This window comes from Caretta caretta, chromosome 3 (genome assembly GCF_965140235.1).
Source record: "Caretta caretta isolate rCarCar2 chromosome 3, rCarCar1.hap1, whole genome shotgun sequence".
Classification (NCBI taxonomy): Eukaryota; Metazoa; Chordata; order Testudines; family Cheloniidae; genus Caretta; species Caretta caretta.
Genome location: NC_134208.1, coordinates 83,006,934 through 83,025,117, shown reverse-complemented (window position 1 = coordinate 83,025,117; position 18,184 = coordinate 83,006,934). Strand labels below are relative to the sequence as shown.

General features: G+C 42.2%; 1 protein-coding gene across 2 annotated transcripts in view; it reads right to left on the bottom strand.

Moving 5' to 3' along the window:
* The window catches only part of SOBP (sine oculis binding protein homolog), a 140,201-nt gene that overhangs the window by 20,570 nt on the left and 101,447 nt on the right, over positions 1-18,184 (bottom strand). The window lies entirely within an intron of this gene.

The following is an 18,184-nucleotide window of genomic DNA, read 5'->3' as shown; positions in this document are numbered from 1 at the left end:
AATTTTAATAGTCATTTTTCAGTGCTTTCTAAATATCTGATTTATTTCTCTAACAGGGACAAATTAGAAACATAGTGTGAAAATTACATTTTTTTACGTCAGAATATAACTGAACTAAATGTCCCAAATTTTTATGGCCCTCCTATTCTTAACTCTGTCTTATACAATACATTAAATATTATATATACATACTGTGGAGGAGATCCTCAGCTGCTGTAAATTGGCATAGCTTCACTGACTTCTTAGACGTAGCTTCTATGACAACTTAAGCCAGCTGAAGATGTGTGTGTGTGTGTGTGTGTGTGTGTGTGTGTGCGCCTGCACATGTATGTGGCTATGTACCTACCTGGTACATAACCTACATGTTCTTTGACATGTTGAGTTGCTACACAATAAATACGATCAAGAAACAATTTGAAAAGGATTCCAGAAAGTTCCTCAAAAATGACTGCAAACAACGTCTGCTGAGCTACAGCACCTTGTAACATTTTACATTATTAACTGTGTTAGATAATAAGTTGGAAAGGGAGACGTATTTTAAATGGTATCAAAAACCAAAAGCACCATACATCATTTGCTATGCGTTCCAAATAGAAACTTGGAAACAGTCATGAAATCTGTGTAAGGTTCAGATATTCCCAACTTGTGATGTTTCGACAAGCTGGAATTATTTTCTGAGCTGTTTGCCCACTCTTTTCACTAGTCACTTTGTGTAAAACTTCTTGGCAGATGAAGTCTTATTTAGCAAATTTTCAAATACTATAGCAAAAACTTAGTATTACAGGCTTTTTCTTTTTTTCTTTTTTCCGTTTTATTCCTTTCTGCGCTATGACTGGTGTGGTGAAGGCATTGCCAATTTTTTTTTTTTAAGTAAGGATACAGAACTAATTAAGCTGTGAAAGGCTTTCTCAACTGTAAACCACTAGACACCAAAGTTCAAAAAATAGTCATTCTAGGCTTCAGAATCCATTACTTCAGAGAAATTATTGTGATTTCATTAACACATTAATTTTGCAACACCAACAGCTCTCACAGATGGTGAAGACATGATCTACAATTCAAATATGACTCTTGTTTGCACAAATGCCTTTCCTTCATATGGCATTTTAAACAAGAATTAATATGAGTAATCTTGCCATAGCTATAAACAGATAAACAGATGTCAGATTTTTCAGTGCCTTACTTTTTGACAGAATGTTACATACACAAGCCCTCCCACCATTTTTTGTCATTTATTTGAATTCTCAAAATATTCCATACACGGAGACTTTAGCGCTCTCTATAATCAGTATGTTGAGCCTCTGACCATGTCAGAATACAGTACTATATTGGGTGTATTCTTACTTTTCCGAACAGCTTTTTTAAGATGACTGTCTTTACATTATATATATATAGATAGATAGATAGATATAAAAACAAAAGAAAAGAATATCACTGTGAAATGGCAGCTTTAAAAACATAATTAATTTTAATAACTATTGGCCATATAAACAATTCAAAACAACATATGTCGGACATTTGATTACTCATCTCATTTAACTCTCAGCTTTCTTTCAATATAAACAGTGATGACATTTTAGAGTGTGTGTGTATGTATGTGTATATATATATATATACTTAGTTATACTATTTTTTTTTAGCTATGTAGCTCTTTGGTTATCCTTTAACCATTTCTCTCTTTCTCTTATGCACTGTCTCTCTCTCTTTTTATTCACTCATGAGGTTTTCATCCTGACTCAAAGATTTTTTAAAAGTATTAAACTAAATGATCCTTTGACTACTAAATCACCTCTGAAGTCTGGAAATCAATAGGCCAGATTGTCATCCGGAATAAACCAGTGTAGTTCTATAGAAGTCAAAAGTGCAACACTGATTTACACCACCTGAGGATCTGGCCATATGTAGCTTGTTATGCTCAATGCAGTCTACATTCTCATTTCCACTGCATTGATCCAGACAAGAAAGAGAGTTTCACTGCACGTTACAAACCTTACAAATGTGGCAATCCCTTCAGAGCTGGAAAAATAAAAATGTAATGTCCTACAATTCAAAATAAACTGGTAAACTCATAACAAAAGCACCAACATAAAAGCCTTAGCTGGAAAGATGCACCCAGACCTTTGTAGGACTGTAAAATGATGTGTACTCACAGTGAATACAGCAGAACTCCTTCCTACTGTATAGGAAGTATTAAGGGGGAAGAACTGTTGGGTTTTATTAATTGTAATAAGAAGTAGTGAAATGCTGCCCAACTCTGGGTCACTTTTTGCCCTCTTCACATTCCCACAGAAGATACCTGCAAAATGGAGCAATTTTCTGAAGTGGAAAGAAAGTTGGGCACAAACCACAATTTCCCCATAGCTCCAGAAATCCCTTGTACTGAATGGGGAGCTGTGACAGGGGTAGATAGCTGCCAAGAGAGAGCTGAGGGATGGACTCAACATAGGTCATTATCCCCATTTCCTCAGACCAGCTGGGATTCCTACAGTGTACTGATTCCTTCGCTGGGATGGGCGTTCCTCACCCCCAAACGGGAGTAGCTGCCATGGAAAAGCACATAAAAGCTAAGGGAATGATAGTGACAAATGGGCAGATGGGGACTGGGAAGTAGTGCCGAGTATCGGGCATGTGCTCCAGTGCCCAAGGCCTTTGAGGCTCTTGGAACACCTAAGGGTTTGTAAGGCAATCCCCCACCGCCTCCATGGGGCCAAACCCTGTCCCCCAACAGGATGATCCGGTGAAACCCCACAAGCTGAACCTGAGGCTTCTCTGGCTTTTTCAGAGTTTTTCAGGAAGGAGAGAGAATTTGGCTCTGAGTCTGCACTTCAAGTTAATAGAAGCTTTTCCTCAGTAACGCTGGCAATATTTGGCCCAAGGTAATTTTTGATGTAGAGTTTGCCAAAATGGTATTCACATTCCATTTATAGAATTGGGTATAAGGGAGTAAGGTGCCTCCTTAATCTCCTGGGCAGGCTACACTCCCCATGGGCTACAGCATGGGAAGGGTGCTACTCCCTCTGCTGCACAGATAGGTAAGGAATACGCAGGCAATGAAGAGAACATTGATCCTGTCTCTACTCCCAACATACTTTTCAGCAGAGCTGAGCTAATGCAGAGTGGTTGTAATCTGCTACTGATCTATACCAGCAGTAGAATACTTCCCCCTCCACCCAGTGGAGCAAGGGAGTAAACAGGGCTCCACGCCACAACCTCCTCTCTGGTCTGCTCCTGGGATGGTGTAGCTATGTGCTGCCCCTTCTTCAGGGCACATTGTAAAGTGGCAATCTACTCCTAAAGACTTCAAGACTGTAGGCAAAGAAATAATTGAGAAAAATAGGAAGGGATTAAAAAAAAAAAAAGCTTCTTTATCTTTCTACTGAAGAGCTCAGTGGCTTTGGCCAAACAGATTAAAAGAAAAAATACAGCAGAAAATTCCTGGCATCTTTCTAATCATTTAATTGTATTGGTTATCAGTTGAAGAGTTCACTGAAATACTTCAGTGTTTTATTGCTGTATTAATTTGTTTGTCTCCAATGGGTTCCTATGGCACCTGCAGCTAAACAAATATTTTCTCTTCTCTGCTAAAATAGTTAGAAATCCTGCTTAGAAATTCTCTACTGATTTGTCCTGTTTTCAATCATTCACTGAGGTACCAGAAATGCTCAAGCCAGTCTGCCTCACTCACACATTGATCACAGCCCTTTCAGTATCTTTTATCATCAGATAAAATTAAAGGCACAAAAGCTAGATGCAATATTTCTATTCCTGTGAACATTCTAGATGGACCAATGTCTCATAATTATCTAACTGATTTTATGCAATATCCCAAAGTGATTAAGGTTAAGGTAACTGATACCTGCCTGTCTGAAATACTTTGTGAGGATGGGGAGGAGCGTGTGTGACTTCCTGGTAAAATTACATCCTAGAATATAATGCTAAAAATGGAGAAAAACAATCCTTCAAAGTGGGGAGAAATTACTGGAGGAGAAAAATGTCACTTAAGAATTAATGTATCAAGTCTGTCTTACAGGATTGATCATTTAAGATGAGGTCAATGAATTTATGATACCAATGGCTATATCACTCAGGGTAATAAAAGAGAGCAATATCATTCATTTTACATCTAACTAATGACATGCTCAAAGTAATTACAGATTTCTTTAAGAGCCATTGCTGATTACTTAAGATGTGATAGCTAGGTGAAACATATATATCTTTCAGTTCAATAAAATAACATTTTCCTATCTGTGAAATATACAGCAAGTGTCATTTAAAAAAAAAGGAACTTGCATTATAGATTGATCTTCTGTGTTATTTTTTACAAGCTGCTTGAAATCTGTGTGCCCTCTTTTCATTTTCCTTTTTTATTACGTTATCTTTTCCCTTTATTGTACAGACAAGTGAGGAGTTAAGTTGCTGCAGAAGGCTTTTTAACAGTTGTGTGTAAAATGCTGTAATCCTTATGCAGGCGAGTAGTCCCACAGTCCACCGTGGAATTGCTCATGTGATTTAATGCTGCATGATCAAGTTCTTATGGCCCGATTCAATGCCGATGGAAGACAATGTAAAGACTCCCATTTACTTCAATGGGCTTTAGATTAGGCCCTCAGTGCTAGCCTCTGCTTGCAATGAAATCAGTGGGAGTTTTGCCATTGATTTCAGTAGGGTCAGAAGCAGGGCCAGAATATTTTCTAAGTAGCTGCACAGTGTTCTACAGATATAAAATTCAGTTCATCATGCTAACATAAAGGAATGCAAAGCAAAATGCTAAAATGATTATATATGTAACCTTTCCCAACAAACCATTTCCAGCTGCACTTTCTATTTGCAAATTTCTAATAAAAAGGGATGTGGGGCCGTCAAATTACTGCCTAATGAATAATGTGTGATAATGAAAATTATGGTGATGAATGGTCTGATCTTGCGAGGCACTCACTGCCTCTTGAGCGCCTTCATGTCCCTTTGAATATCCTTCCAGCATCAATCCCTAGATCCAACTAGAACATTTCATACCTCAAATGCCATAAGACCTGAATGACAGAAAGATCAGAAATGAGATAAATGCATATCCCATTCAACTGTAACACAGCAACCCTCAAGAAGATTAAATTTACCTTACTGGGGCATGTCCAATTCTAAACAACAGAATGAACATTTCCTTAAGTACATTTAATTTATTTATATTTTAGTGGCAGGGTGCCAATGTACTACTTATCAGCTCCAATGGCTTGATATCATTCACCCTTTTCCTGTGAAATGTGTGGCATTCTACACCACTAGACCACTCAGAAGACACTGCATCAGCAGAAATATTACTCTCTCTTGGTATGGGAACACCAAAAAAACCAGAGCTGTGGGATCCTATAACTCTTTCCATCTTGTATTTCTCCAGAACAGAAAGAAAGCTATTCATGTTGGCAGTCAAGCCTTTATTTTGATAGAAACATCCGAAGTGGAGTCCAAAATTTGCCATGAGGTTACCCACACAAGCACAATGTACACATTCTGCTGCTCTTAAACGGATATGCTTATAGCCCTGGGCACAGAATAATTAATACTTTAATCAGCTGTCAAATGCAGGAGTGAAGTTCATCCATTAGTGTAGCCCACCACTAACCTCTGGGCAATAATCTAGTATCAGACACTATTACATTAAGAAACACATTTGCTAAAACCGCTCTGTCTTTGGAGATATTTGCCTAAGAGAAATCACACATTAGTAACACTCAAACAACACAGCCACAATTAAAAAGAGTATCCAGGCATTATCCCATGCTTCCACAGTATTTTGCATCAATGGCAGCTCCATTGTAGAGTTTAGAGAGACAGAAGGAAGGGACCAAAAAGAAAAGGAGTACTTGTGGCACCTTAGAGACTAACCAATTTATTTGAGCATAAGCTGGCCTAGTCTGTAGTCAATTCTGTGGCTCCAGAATCATAGAGATCAACAGAGCCTGCTGCAGTGGGCTCTAAATGTTACTATTGTTATTTATTATTTGTAGTGCAATAGTCCTCTAGAAGCCCTGGTCGTGGATTGGGGCCCTATTGTGCTAGGCACTACACACATATAACATAAATACAGTGCCCCAAAGGGCTTTCAATCCGAGTGAAATCCTGGATCCACTGAAATCAATAGGAGTTTTGCTGTTGACATCAATGGAGCCAGGATTTCACCCTAGCTGCATACAACAAAGATACAGGGGGAGCACAAGGTAACATGTAAATGTAGTTAAATGTGTGATTTTATTCCAAAATACTTTGACAGGCTACGAAAGTTCTGCTTTTCTGCTTCTCCAAAACCAGACGATGAGTAACAAAACTTACTTCCTTGGTCAGGGAAACACGTATACTGATTTCACTGTGTGATTGTCTAAGTAAGGCCCTCTGGATTGGGTCCTTACCAAACGTGGCAACAGCAAAAGGCTGCAGCCTGTCAAAGTATTTTGGAATAAAATCACACATTTAACTACATTTACACGTTACCTTGTGCTCCCCCTGTATCTTTGTTGTATGCAGCTAGGGTGAAATCCTGGCTCCATTGATGTCAACAGCAAAACTCCTATTGATTTCAGTGGAGCCAGGATTTCACTCGGATTGAAAGCCCTTTGGGGCACTGTATTTATGTTATATGTGTGTAGTGCCTAGCACAATAGGGCCCCAATCCACAATCAGGGCTTCTAGAGGACTATTGCACTACAAATAATAAATAACAATAGTAACATTTAGAGCCCACTGCAGAAGGCTCTGTTGATCTCTATGATTCTGGAGCCATAGAACTGTCTACAGACTAGGCCAGTTGGGTGAGGTGCCTCTAGCATCTCCACCCAGCCGCACAAATCCTGTGTTGGTGCCTGCTAATTTCATTCTGGTCAAGCACCAGGTTGTGCCCCTTGTCTGCCTTTTCCTTCCACTCACAGGAAGGTTCCAGCTGTTTCCTTTGAGCATGCCCCATGCTGCATAAGATTGCCTGAGCTGTGAGAAGTAGCTACCCAAGCAGCTGGGCTTCTGACAGGAAGAATGAATCCTGAATTCTACAGGCCAGTTTTCCTGCTCTCATTAAGTTATTAAATAATCATCCTGGAAGCTGAACTTGCCAACACTGCTCCAGTTATATGTACCCTGCAGATTTTCTAAACCCCACTTGGCCTCGTACCCTGCCCTCCCATTCCCACCCATAGTTGCCTTTCCTTTAACCCAAATCAGGGCCCCAGCTCCTTCCCTCTACCTCCCCACACAATGCTACCATCAACTATCCCAGAACATACAAAGAGAGGAGGCAGAGGCCTCTCTCACCCTTTCACAGTAGCCAGAAGGGCCACCACCCTCTCACCCACATCTTCCCAGCAACCAAGAGGGAGTCTGATCGTACGTTTTTCAACAAGGCCCCCGATTTTTGTATTCTGCCAATACTGGATCCTGCAGCAAACCAGAAGGTAGGAGGTGGCACACAGAGAACTGTTCACATACAGAAGTGTCTAGTAAATATTCAAATGAGTCACAATCAGGACTGTTGCATATAATTCAATACACCTCCTTGTTTTTCAAATATTTTCCTATGCACAGAATAGCAAGTATACTGCAGAACCCATTGTGCTGCAGAAATTGGGGAATCTTGCCACAGAATTAGGTACCGCATGCCACAAAGTACAGAAGGCCCTGACCAGGTGGCCCTCTGGGCTGTGTATGGTGCCTTCACAGCAGGCTCTTGAGGAGACAAATTGGCCTCTCTGATGGACAAAAAGCAGCCCTACTTACTCAGGAGTTACAGAGCAATTGCGCAGAAAGTGCCATGCACCGCTCAAAAGGAGAATCATGTGGGCCTGTGGGATGTCTGTGGGGGGAAGCCTATTTTGCATGTGAGAGGTGTCTCAGCTGCTCACCATAATCAGCAGTGAAGGGTCTCCAACCCCAAACTAGAGAAGAGTGTTAAGAAGTCCCACTGCTGTTGTAGAGGTCGTCATCGACCAAAGTGAAGGCTCTCCTACTCCCCATCACCTCTGGGATTTGGAGGCGTGGAATGGCTAAAGCCTTTGCTATAATGGGCCCCTTATTTTCTCCCTGGCTGAGTTCTGCTATGGAGCTGCCAGCCAAGATAATATCTCTTGGCCCGATAGCGCGTTTAAAATTCTTCCCCAGCTGACTGAACCCAGGCCATTTTGATGTATCAGGGAGGCATTCACCAAAGTTATTCCCATGAGCCTGACTGTCATAGAAGGAAAGTCTAACAGGGAAGTAACTTCTTCTTGGTGAATTATGGTACCACAAATAAGACATGTGGTGCTGGATGCTGCATGTGCCTGCACTCAGGCAGATCCACTTGCATGACCCAACCCTTAGATTATAAACTCTTTGGGCCAGGGACCATCTCTTACTCCTGGAGGAATTCTGCGCCACTGCGCATATGCAGAATTCATGTCCCCCACAGATTTCTTTGCTTCCCCGCAGAAAAAATGACTTTCTGATAGGGAAGCAAAGGGAAGCTGCAAAAGCAGTCACACACCACTGCCTAGCTGTGCAGGTACATCATTTCAGGTATCCAGAGCAGCTGCTGGAGAGGTAAATCACCACAGGGCTGGGAACACCCCAGCCAGTGGCTCCTACCCTGAACCGGGATCAGCTGCTAGTCCCAGCTGGGCTGGAGGCAGGAGAGTACAGGACTTCCTTTTCCTCTGCAAGGAGTGGCTAGGGCTGTGTCAGACCCAGCCCCAGAAACCTCCCCTAGCTGCAGGAAGCTCAGCATCCTCCCCTGCTCCCTGCTCTCATTGCTCCTCAGCTGCGGGGGGAGGGGTCACTGTACGGGGAGCTGCTCCCCATCCCCCCAACCCCTGTGTCTCTGGACCTCCCATACCCAGGCACCCCTGCCAAGCCTCACCCTGTACACCCAGAACCCCGCTAGCTCTCCATACCCAAACCCCACCCCATTGAACCTCAACCCCTGCATCTGGAGTCCCTTGCACCCAGACCCCCTGCCTCTGGACCCCACCCCTGCACCCAGACTACCCCCACTGAGCTCCCTGCACTCAAACCCCTACCCTGATGCCCCATCGCCTGCACCATCTTGAGCCCCTACATCCAGACCCCCACCCCATTGACCCCCAATTAGCTGCACCCAGACCCCCACCCCACTAAGCCCCACTCCCCCAGCACTCAGACCTCCCTGCTGAGACCCCCATGCCCAGACCCCTCTGCTGAGCCCCAACCACTTTCACCTGGAAGCCCCTGCAGGGTCCCATTGCCCCTGCACCTGGAAACCCTCCCCCGCCCCCAACGAGCCTCTGTGCATCCAGATCCCCCCACACCTAGACACCCCACTGAGCTGCCTGCACCAGACTGTCCCACACAGAATCCTCTTACCCCACACCTGGATCCCCCCACACTGAGCCCCTCCACACTTGGATCCTGCCTGGTTGAGCCTGCCTGCCCCACACCTGGTGCAGAGGAGCAGGACCCCATGGTGTTTTTGGGGCAGGTCCAGGCCTTGTGCTGTGTCAGGATTGGGTGCAGCCTCACCACTGAGTCTGTGTCCCTGAGGTAAGAGGTGGGGAGGCTGCAGGGTGATCTCCCACCTTTGTGCAACCAATGGCCTGTGCTCCCCACTGCCATGCTGACAAATAAAACTTGCAGAATTTTAAAATATAGTGCACAGAATTTTTTATTTTTGGTTTAGAATTTTTATTTTTTTGGTGCAGAATGTCCTCAGGAGTAAGAATCTCTTCATTTATGTGTGTGTACACACACAAGCAGCTAGTACAAAAGGAGCCCAATGCCCTTATCATGCTCTATCAGACAGTATCACAGTGCAAATAATAATAATTCTGAATTTTGTGCTGGCACTTCATCCACGGCCCTAGGCACCTCACTCAAGGATTCTAGTTTAAGGCTGCATTTGTGGTAGGTGTCAAGTCAAATTGGAAAGATGCCGTTGAACTGTTCGTAAACAAACATGCAGCAGTTTGACTGACAGAAAGATCACTCCAGCACACAAGAATTTCCTTTCAGCGTTTTCTGATTCCGATGAAAAATAAGTATTAAGCATTACAAACTAGGGCACTTAAATATATTTGTCAGTTGCTGTTTGTATAGCTTGCCCCGTATTGCTGAGGGACTAGAGCTTGCGAAGTTGTTTGCTCAGGTGAGCTGGGTTGGAGAGATGCAGAGAAGAGGAAGATGGGGTGAACATGCTCAGCCCAGAGACAACATCAAATAAAATTGAGGGAATAATAAAAAACCCAGGATTTTTCCATATAGCTGACCTGTAATTCATAGATTTCTGTTTATTTTAATGATGTTTTATTCTTTCTCAGTGAATTTAGTTATTATGAAAGGTGCTAGACTAACAACCCTAGAAATTTAAGTCTCCTAGTCATTGATAGGACAGATACAGCCTAGCCAGTGGCAGCTCAAGGCTTCCTTTCCATACCCGGTGGATATGTCTCAAACCTCAGCTAAAGGGAGCAACCCTAGGGGAGAGAGGGCTGTTCAGACTCTGTACCCAGCCAGCTTTTGGCTTCTCGGCTGAGGCCAACAAAGAAGGGTGGCAATTATGGTAGGGTGTGTGTGCATGTTTGTGTGTGTGTGTCTGTATTCCCTCACTAGGAACCACACTGAGGCCACTAAGACGGCATAGCTTCAGTGGAGCTATGCTGATTTATGCCCACTGACAATCTAATCCAGAATGTCTGTTTAATATAATGAAGTGGTTACACCTATTTGTGCATAGGTATATAACTAATGTTTTTTAAAGTATTTGCCTGCTGGAATGTTATTTCAGCTATTTTCCTACTGCTATCTATTCAGTGACATGAATTACTTTTATTATAAGAATCTGAATGTGTGGCATACCTTCTCAGTGTTGGTATGTAACCCAAGAACTCCCATCATGTAACTAAGGCCCTGTGTACATTACAATTACTACCAATTCACAGAACCTGGTTTCAACACGAGTGTAACCAAGCCCTCTGACTCAGCTGTAATTAAAGTGAGATATGGCCTGAAGTCTTGTCAATACTATGAGTTCAACAGTTCTGGCAACAGACATATTCTAAAGCAGTCATTCAGCACAGTTCTCCAAACTTGATCACCATTTTCCAACACGGTGATTGCAAGAGAGATTGTAGCACGGTTTCCCTGTCCAGTGAGGTTAGGGATATTTTTTAAATAACCATTTCAGCTGAAATACTGCTATAAAAGGATCCTAAGGCAGGTTCTAGCGTGCTTTAGGAATGTGGTTATAATACAGTTTGAAATCATATTAGGTGTGAATGCAAACATGTTATTACATTATTTGTAGCTTTGCATGAAACAGTTTACAAGATAGAACACTGCAGAGGCCTGTAATTTAAAACTGTCCTGTGACAATTTTAAAGTCTAGATCAGGGTAGGCAACCTAAGGCACGCATGCCAAAGGTGGCACGCGAGCTGATTTTCAGTGGCACTCACACTGCCCGGGATCCTGGCCACCAGTCCGGGGGCGGGAGGCTCTGCATTTTAATTTAATTTTAAATGAAACTTCTAAAACATTTTAAAAACCTTATTTTCTCTACATACAACAATAGTTTAGTTATATATCATAGACTTATAGAAAGAGACCTTCTAAAAACGTTAACATGTATTACTGGCTCGCGAAACCTTAAAATAGAGTGAATAAATGAAGACTCGGCACACCACTTCTGAAAGGTTGCTGACCCCTGGTCTAGATACTACATTGTATACTACACAGACATACATTTTAAAGAGGAAGAATATAAGGATTGATTTTTTTTTTCTTTCTCCTCATTTTATACGACTCTCATGTCCTGTTGGTGATGTGACTATCCTCACTCTCTTCTCTTCAAATCTTTACCACAGTTTTCTGAGAGGAGAATACTGGGTCATTTAAATATGAGACCCACTCTGTCTCCATTTTTCATTCTAATTAGTCTATGCTACGTGAAGCATAAGGAGAGAATAGAGCTATTTGGTAATTAATGGTTAACGATAAATTGATTTCATTTTTGAATGACTGCACTTGTCATTTGTGGTATTTAAAACATACTCTATTCAAAGCCCTTGTGTTTCTTTATTTCGGGGGGAGGGGGGGACGACTCTTTTAATGTTTCCAGTCAAAAGCAATGAATGTAAGCTATGCAAATGCCCAGTGGAAATCTAGGTTGGTTCTTATTTCATCACAATGGCTGCATATCTGATTTTGTATATAAACAGCTGAACTCTGTTTTTTCAACTCCAGTCTGAGGCTTTGAAACTGAAGTAAGAACTTGGGATCTGAAACTGCCGGTGAAGCTCACAGTATTTGGAAAGCAAGACTTCAGGGGAAATGAATGTAGTGTGTAGTGGCATTCACCAAGAAGAAAGCACCAGAAATCTTCCTATCTAAAATATTATAGAATGCAATTAGTAATGGCATTTAAAGCTTACTCTTTCATGTGAGGCTGAAATACTTCTAGAAGGGAAAATATCCTAAAAAGAATAAAATAATAATTTGCTGAAGATGTAAAAACAGATGGGGGTGGGAGGCTGCAGGATGAGGGAGGGTGGTTAAATACTCTCAACAGGACAACTTGGCAGGCAGAGTGACCAAGTGCTGGAATGATTTTGAAGTCTGTCACCTGCACTGGAAGAGTCGAAGACAATTGTACAAGTGCTGCTCTCAGGCTAGCTTGGCAGAGTGCATTCAATTTACATCACTCTTCTTTGCCTCTTAGATGCTACTCTTTGAAACTGCACTGTGGACCAAAATGCACATCACAGCATTCAGCCTGATTAACTGGCCTCCATGCTGGTTGGTTCCCCAGGATTTGAGGGGAAGGAATCCTTCCTCTGGGCTGTGGATGAACAGAGGAGCCACTCCGTAGCTCCTCCTGTACTAGCCCCTATGGCTGTTGCACTTCCTTCCCCAAGGAGACTTGGCCAATGGGACTTATTTCTTACTTGTGAATCCATGGCCCTGTGCTAGGATATAGATATTCAAGCCTGTCTGTAAAGGCCTATACTCTAAGAATGTAGGTATACGTTTATCATTTAGCTAGTAATAGAGGTGTACAAGAAAGAATCTGTGTAAGGGCCTTCTCTCACTGTGACAGTCTGAGGCCCTGTTCTTAGGCCAAGGCCTTTGGCTAAGCAGCAGAGGCAGCCATAAGCTGGGAAGCGAACGGTCACATCCTCACATTCCAAACTAGTGAATATGGGGCTGTTAGGAAGGTGATCCGATCTGTCACCTCCAGAGAAAGGGAAGAGCCTAGAAGATGTAAAAGGAAATTTAGGTTGATAGTTTTCTGTCTGGTAAGAACTCACTTATCAATAGACACAGCTGGGAAACCCTTATGTCTTTATAGATGTAGTTGTGAAATCCTCACTTCTGTATTGTTTTGTCATTATAGTTCCCACTTTGCTATTGTTTATTTGCATGGTCTCTGTCTGGTTCTGTGATTGTTTCTGTCTGCTGTATAATTAATTTTGCTGGGTGTAAACTAATTAAGGTGGTGGGATATAATTGGTTAGCTAATCATGTTACAATATGTTCAGATTGGTTAGGTAAATTTCAGTAGAATGATTGGTTAAGGTATAGCTAAGAATATTACTATATAAATTAGGGGCAAACAGGAAGTAAATTGGGATTCGAAAATAAGGAAGAAGGAACTTGGATTTAAGCTTGCTGGAAGTTCACCCCAATAAACATTGAATTGTTTGCACCTTCCAACTTTGGGTATTGTTGCTCTCTGTTCATGCGAGAAGGACCAGGGAAGTGGGAGAGTGAAGGAATAAGCGCCCTAACACCCTGGCCTATCCCCTGAGGAGCAGGTTATAGGCAAATCATACAGAGCACAGTTCTATAGCACAAAGGAGTTCAGAGTCCCTGTACAGTCTCCTGGCATCCTTACAGGGACAGGGCAGAATTTCCCCCTCTGAGAAACACAATCTCCAGCCTACCCATCTAGCCATTTACACACTCACTTTAAAACTTATTTTGGAAACACCCTAAAGAAATGATCATTCCATTGTCGGATTTGATGTGTTTGTAAGATGAGAGGCTAGAAAGACACATGGCATAAAGAGACTAGAGGGAGAGGGAAAGTCAGAGCTGCTAAAAAGGGGGTTCCCTCTGATTAGCAGTTTTTGTGATTCAGACACTAGCCCACAAGGAACTAGATCAAGGGTAGATTTTTTAAAAGCACCTGAATGACTTAGGAGCCTAAGTCCCACTGAAAGTTAATGAGACTGAGGCTCCTCCATCATTCAGGCACTTCTGAAAATTTTACCCTCCGTCCTTCAACTTAATTTATGTGGGTCAACTACAGTTTTGCCATTGACTTCAACAAAACCAGGGTCAAGACCTTTCATTCTGTGTGTTATTAAAGTTTCCTTTATCAAAACATTCATACTCACCAGCATGAAATTTAGCAGGGAAAAACTAAGGGACTAGAAACAACAGTTAAATTACATAGGTGTAGCTCTCCGTGTTTCTGAACTACTGTAACAGCTTCCTAAAACTGGTGATTTTCCTTTCTGATCTGTAAGCCATTCGCACCACAAGGAGACCATTGTTTCCTCATGAAAACAGCATGAACTTTTGCCTCAAACTGCTGCTACTGCAGCCTTTCAAAATATCAAAAGCGAGGAACATTTTAAGCACCTTGAGAACATGACAAAAATTGTCGACTTTGAATACTCATGAAATAAAATGAAAGAAGGTCACAAAGTAACAGCTGGAAAAACATTTCTGGAGTCTATAAAGCACTCCTCCACCACGTGCAATGCCTGCAACTGCTCTTGTGCAGGAGTGGAAAGGCATACTCAGAAAAATCCCCAGAAGATAGTGGAAACTCATTTCTTTATTCAGGATGAAGTTCACAGAGATGTCCTTGCAAGGCCCTCTAACCACATATGTCTCTGCTGCTCTTCTATAGGAGTCAGCATGGGTGGATGGCTGTGCAAGGGTACTTCTTCATTCCCTGGGCACTGAAAACGTGGGGCTCCATATCAGCCCTGGTTTGGAGCAGCTGTTGGGGCCATCCACGGGGGAGGCAACTGATCTGCACTTATATGGCTCCAGCAGCCCCAAACTCCTACAGAAGGGGCATGAAGACTTAGCAGCTGCTATTCCAGATAACAGGATTGAATATCAACTGCAGAAGGTCTGTATTGCAGCCCCAGAGTTGACCAGTGGGTTGAGGGAATGGACTCTATATTTGCTATTCCTGGCTGAATTCTCTGCACCAAGCCCCAGTAACCAGGAAGGGGAAGTGAATTTCACCCTAAGAGTAATTAGTGTTGAAAATGTATTAGATCATTTTGAGAACTGGGAACATTGCTAAAAATGGGGAAACTGAAAGGTAAAAGGGGACGCAGCCAACTTACTAACTCCAAATTGTTTAATGGATGGCTGAGAGCTCACCACAGGACAAACACTGAAACCTAACAGTTTTGTAGTGTCAAATATTTAGATAATATTAGAAAGCTGATAAAAAAATTTTTATTCTGTAATTAATTTACTCCTTTAGTCAGCACCTGAATAAACATGTTCTCCCTCCTTTCAGTATAAAACTTTACTCTGGTCCTACAGCAACATAACATTTTGAGATGGAAAAAACCCCATGTGGCTCATCTGTCTAGAATTTATGCCTTGTAATATCTTTTTCTTCTATGTATTTTTCTCTAATATTTTATTTTTTATTTCCAAGTGAATATAAAAATAACAATCCTTCTTCAGTATGTTTCCAATATCCCATGAGATGGTTGACAGGAATATAAATGTAATAATGAGGTGGTTTGAGGGGCAGGTTAATGTTTTTTGCTCTCACATGATGCTTTTAGCCTTAGGCTTTGCTTCAGGCTAATACCACTTTGTCTGGGCCAAAATCACCAATGAACACCCATTAAATCAGTCAAACTTAAATCTACTGTTTACTGAGTGTGGTGAATAATACTGTAATCTAAGTCTGAAATATTGTAGGTCCATAGAATAGTAAATGGAAATGTAAGTCAAGACCTTGATAAATCTTTGTGATTTATCAGTAATGAAGAATTCTGGGCCTAATTCTCCCAACACTTGCACCAGGTTTATACTGGTGTAATTCTCATTGACTTCAGGGCAATTACTTCTGATTTATCCCAGTAAAAGTGAGAGGCTTGTGGACAGCGGACTCTGGGTGCTGTTAACTGTAATTCCATCTATCTATTTAAGTCGGGGATCTTCAAACCTTATTAGTATTACTTAATATTTGTATTGCAGTAGTGCCTGGAGGCCAGGGCTAGGCATGGTACAAACAGACAACATTTTCATGGTGTGGACCACAGCTCAAGAGAGTCTCTTGTAGTATACCTCACCTCCACACCAGCACAGACCATGTCCCCTCCCATTCCAAGCATATAACAACTCGGGGGGGGGGGGGGAGGGGGAATATAGCAGTTGCATTTGTGGAAGATAAATATTGGGAAGTTATTTAATGTATTTTTAGTAAAGTTTGTTGAAAGTTGTTGACATTTTTCATGACCAAGCTTTGCTATTTTTCAACCTGCTAATAGAGTAGTAGTTCAGCTCTTTCCAAAATTGGACCATCAAGAGTAGACATTTTGAGAACTATTGAACTAGATTCTTACAATGGTGCCCATCTTCATGTTGCCTTAGCATCAGCTACAAAGCATAAATAGAAAGCCCGTGCTCCAAGGCCCTCTTTAATTTTGAACAGGGACCTGATCCAAAGGCTTCCATTGGTTTGAACGAGTTTTGGATCAGGCCTCAGAATTGTCACAGTGCCTTGCATGATGGGGTGAAAAGTGGGAAATAATACACTTGTGTCCAATATTTTGAGGCTGCATATGCATATGAAAGGATGTAAAGCAGAAAAATGTCTTTGACCAGCCCAGAGGAAGCATTCTGGATCTCTCCAGTTTCTCTTGCATGTAGGCCCCAATCCAGACTGACCGCCATCACAACGAGAGCTGTATGTATAGACTCATAGACTTTAAGAACCTCACCCACCCACCCTTGTAATAGATCCATAACCTCTGGCTGAGTTACTGAAGTCCTCAAATCATGGTTTAAAGATGTCAAGTTACAGAGAATTCACCGGTTTCAGAGGAACAGCCGTGTTAGTCTGTATTCGCAAAAAGAAAAGGAGTACTTGTGGCACCTTAGAGACTAACCAATTTATTTGAGCATGAGCTTTCGTGAGCTACAGCTCACTTCATCAGATGCACCATTTACACTAATGAATTCATACACTAGTGAATTCATCAGAATTCACCATTTACACTAATGTAAACCTACAAGTGACCCATGCTCCATGCTGCAGAGAGAGGTGAAAAAACACCAGGTTCTCTACCAATCTGACCCGGTAGAAAATTACATCCCAACCCCAAATATGGCGATCATATAGAGTCCCTCTAGCCCTGCTTCCCAGTCTCTTAGCATAAAATCCGCATTTGAGACAAACCTAATCTATAAATGGACTATCCTCACGTTTGGACTCTTTTCCAAGTGAACAACTCATAATTAAGGCAACATTTAATCATGGGTATTTTTAGTAAAATTCCTGGACAAGTTACAGGAAGAAACAAAAAATCACAGGCCCCGTGACCTGTCCATGACTTATACCATAAACACCCCTGATTGAATCTTAGGGAGGGCTGCTGGGGGGGGAAACCCGGGGGCCCACTGCGGGAGAAAAGCCTTGGGAGGGGGAATGCCCCAGGGGCCCATGGCACCCACTGCTGGGGGGAACACCCCGGGCGGCCCGCCGACGGTGGTGGGAGAGCCCCGGGAGGCCAGCGGCTGCTCTGACCATAGATATGGGGAGGGAGAAGAAGGTAAATACCAGGGCAGAGTATACATCTTCTGCCCAACCTGCATACTCTCAAATTAGAAAGGGAAGTAGAAGAGAAGGAAAAAAGAAAACCTCAGTGAAGTTCTCTGCAGTAGGGAGGATTTCTGACATTCCCTAGCATGACTGGGATGGTTCCTAACTAAACCAATTACTAAAAAAATTCCCCTTTTCAATAAATGTACTGAATGTATGAAATGAGAGATTATGAAGGTGAAAGACTAAGAGCACAGCAGAGCCAACCATATTGTAGGTAAGTGTTTGTGCTTCCTTACAAACCTTTGCTAATGAACCTCTATTCTTTTTGGCAATACCCTTCTTAGTAGTCTGGGCTTCCTCTGAGCAGAATGAGCATTGTGCCATGT